Source organism: Ochotona princeps, chromosome 5, assembly GCF_030435755.1.
Source record: "Ochotona princeps isolate mOchPri1 chromosome 5, mOchPri1.hap1, whole genome shotgun sequence".
In the NCBI taxonomy this organism is placed as follows: Eukaryota; Metazoa; Chordata; class Mammalia; order Lagomorpha; family Ochotonidae; genus Ochotona; species Ochotona princeps.
Genome location: NC_080836.1, coordinates 96,147,607 through 96,151,552, shown reverse-complemented (window position 1 = coordinate 96,151,552; position 3,946 = coordinate 96,147,607). Strand labels below are relative to the sequence as shown.

Here is a 3,946-nt window from a genome sequence, read left to right as displayed (position 1 = left end):
CACAAGCCTTCCCTGTGCCCCGCCTTCATCAGGCAGCATGCCACGCTGCTGTCTGTAAGGAAAGTGGCCTTGTTTTCTCAGGTGAAGTCTGGGAAGGCCTTCCTGAGTGATCCTTTGGCACAGTGCAGAGCTACGGGAGATGCCAAGACCTGAGGCCTCTCCTTCCCGCGGGCAGCTCCGTTTCCTGAGTCCACCCAGAGACCCGACACCTGCCAAGCCAGGAAGAGACTGACTGACTTTGTTTTCTTTCATCATCATCAGAAGTATATTTGATCATAGAATGAGAAGAGTAAAAGAACACAACACTGCCCTTGACTTGCATGAGCGAGTAATAAATCACTATTTTAGTCCACGGGCATGCAGGGAAGGTGTGTATTTGTGTACGTGTGTTGGGGCGTGAGACTACAGCTCGTGGGGGGTGTGAGTGAGAGTGTAGCCTGTATATCAATATTCCATTGGTGTACTATAACATAAATCATCACTTATTTCCCCCAATACCATATTGAAATTAAGTTACACTGTGAAAAACTAGTTTTAAACCTGTGCTTATTTTTCTAGTAGCCCTTCAGGCATGTTCATATTTGAAAAAGTTTTGGAATATGCATTTGACATTCCAGAGAGAGAAAGCAACAGGAATGACTTTTTTTATTATTATTATTATTATTATTATTATTATTATTTGTAAACACCATTGGTAGAGGCAGGAATGTGTGAATGTCTCCAAATCAAACCTTGCATTTGCAAGGATTTGGGAACTGCTTTTCTCTAGGGAATTGCTGTTCAACCTAGGCCACCCTCAAAGGACTTTCACTAAATCTGCCCTTCGAACAAGCATCATCTGTGGGGAAGGTGGGCATTGTTTTCTCAGACGAGGTTTGGGAAGGCCTGGTGATTCCTCAGGTAGCACAGCATCAGAGTGCCGTGTGCTCTCTGACCTCACAGTTACACGGGACATGCTGTCCTGCTTTTGCAACGGCGAATGCCTGGCAGGCTCGACCATGAGAGTAAAGCCACAAAGCAGTCACATGATCATTATAGTTGAGGATGCCAGGCACGCTTTTTCTTTATTAAGTAAATGTGATAGTAAATTTTGGTGAGATAATGGTGAGCAAGCAAATAGTTTCATGATTAGATTTCTTTCAGTTCATCCTGCAATGTCAGGATTTATGTGATTTCATAATTTGCTGTAATCAAAATAGCCAAAGAAAAAGAAAGGATCATTTTCAAACAATTGCAAGTGTTTTTAATCACTTTTCTGGACCGACCCCAGCTTTAGTTTGCCTTGTGATTGTCAGTGCAGCCCGTGAGCGGCCTGCGCCTCGAGCCCCTGCGCTCTCCTTCCAGAGCAAAGGGCGCCTTCCGTTGTGTCCTCCCTGCCTCTCACACAGGCTGCTGAAGGCGTGTAACCTTTGCATTCCTTACATATTTTTTGTTCCGTTCATTTATCCAACAGATAGAAAGCTAAACTCAGTGTGTTCCTTATGCTTTGAAAATGCCACACTTGGCTGAATACGTTGAAACTTCTGTTGTGCACCGTAGTGAGCTGTGGAAGTTACAGCAAGTAATGACAGAGAAATTTATCCAAGTAGAAACACCTGTTTGAGTGAAACCAGTATGCTATTAAGAGGAAGACAGAAGAAGCATATATGATCAAGGAGAAATTGGTTCATTTGTGGGTGTACCCTAGCAAAAATTAAAAAAAAAAATCTTTGCTCAATTACATGGGGATTTTGCTTCTAGTTTTTTATGCACTTTGCTGTTTTCTGTGATTCGTTACATACAACATCTAATAACTGGCTACAGCAGTCCTGTTAGGCTGTCAAGTGATTCCTAATGTTTGTGTGAAACATTGGTGAGCTTGCAAACACAAACCTTGGCACAAGCCTATTGGCTGTGCCTTTCAAATGTATCTCCCAAATGGCCACTTCTCAACATTCAGCTGCTGTCCTCTTCTGGATTATTCCAACAGCTCCCCTTGCCGTTTCATGATCCTGCACCCAACCCTGTTTTCAACACAGCTGTTAAAACACCATCCAGTATCATGACATTCATTTCCACAGAACCCTGACAGCCTTCATCCCACTCACAGGTCATGCCCTAAAATGGTTCCTCATTGCTCCTGCCCCATCCCCCGCATCCACAGTGATGTTCTTGCTAGCTCCTGTCTAGCCACACAGGGCTTGTCATTCTCCCTCTAACTCTTGTGAGGACGGGGATTTTGCACACGATAATATGAGCACAGTGTCAGTCACACGTCAGGCACGGAGTGAATCATGAAGGTGAACGTGTACAATGTGGCTGCATTTTCAAGGATTTGTACATAAGGACTGTGTGGAGTTGATGCTTATCTTTGCAAAACACCAAACTCATTTCTGGGGGCCTGAGCTTGAAGAGACTTATTTGAAGACGACTCCACTTTCTTTGCAGCTTTATGGGGAGGAGTGTGGGAGTGAATGTGGAGACAGTGTTTAAAAAGATTTCTCTGAGCTGTTAGGCCTTCTTCCTAGTGAGCAATAGAATCTATGGCTTTTGCCCTTGAGATTGGCCAGACTGACTCAGTAATAGGATGCGGCAGAAGTGAAACTACAGAATGTCTTAGGCTAGATTGGAAAATGAATACGCGAATGAGAACTGTTGAGTGCTAATCATGTATAGTAGTATCCTAGATCCTTGAAAAACACATTCGAGAGGAAAACAAAGGCCTTTGCTTTTGTAGACTTGCAGAGGGCGACAAACAATAAGCAATGGACCAGAGTATACAGGATGATGTGGTCTTTAGGAAGAAGCATGCAAGCAAGGAGGCCACTAAAAAGGATGTAAGGGGGTGAGTGAGGAGTAGATACATTCTAGGAAGGTTTTGGCAGGAGAACCAGCATGATTTCCTGATGTTCTGTATGTGCAGAAGAAACTGAGAACAAAATAAAAGGGGGAACTAAAACCTCCTAGGTTGTCCTTGAACAAATGGAAAGGCCGAGCTGCCAGAAGGTTTAGAACTTTTAAGGTAATCAGGTGCTGAACTGATGAATAGATGCCGGGACACACATTTGGGCTAAGGAAAGGGCCCTGCATACTCAGACCATGTGCCATCTATGTTGCTTATGTGTTTCCTTTTCCACACATCTACTGAACATTCAGGGATGACATTAATGATAACTCCAATTCCAATCCAATGCCACAGGGTTATTGTTTCATTCACGCTTTCAATTACTGCCTTCTGCAACAGTGAGAAACATGTCTCAGGTTATAATACTTACTGAGTTCCAGAATACAAACAGGTTTTAGAATTCCTAACCCAGAGTCCAGTGACTGGCACAATAGGTTAGGATGCCACCTGGGTAATCCTTGTGCAGGGGCCATGCTAATCTCTTATTGTTCCAATTTTAGTTCATGTGCTACCGAAGTGGGCACAGGATGCCATCTGGGATCCTGCATCCCATATTGGAGTGTTTTTTTTTTCCTGCCATGAATATTTAAGATTTCTTTATAGCCAAACATCAATAATTAAAGACCTAGGGCGTCTGCTAGAAACTGTGTGTAAGAGGAGGTTTAAGTACATTTTAAGTTTTTTCCCCAGAACTTGTATGGTTTTCTTTTTCACTTTTGCATTTGGATTCCTGACTCCTGGAGAGTTTATTCTCATGGGATATGAGCTATGGATCTATTCTTTTTTTTCAAATGGCAAATCAATATGCCAGCACCAACTACTAAAAGGCCCATCTCTGTCTTGGTGATTTGCTGTAAAGTTTCAAGTGTGTGAAAGTCCACTTGTGGACTTTATATGGCAGGCCACTGGCCTGCCCACTCATGTGACAGTGTTATTCCTCTTCAGATATGAAAACTTCATGTTTCTCTGTTGATTTAAGATTTATTTATTCTTATTGAAAAGGCAGATATACAGAAAGGAGGAGAGACAGAGAGGAAGATTTTCCATTCTCTGATTCATTCC

At 42.8% G+C, this 3,946-nt stretch overlaps 1 pseudogene; it reads right to left on the bottom strand.

Annotated features, from left to right (window-relative positions):
* Window positions 1-3,313: 3,313 nt before the first annotated feature.
* On the bottom strand, window positions 3,314-3,408 carry LOC118757945 (U6 spliceosomal RNA; annotated as a pseudogene).
* Between the last annotated feature and the right edge of the window lie 538 nt (window positions 3,409-3,946).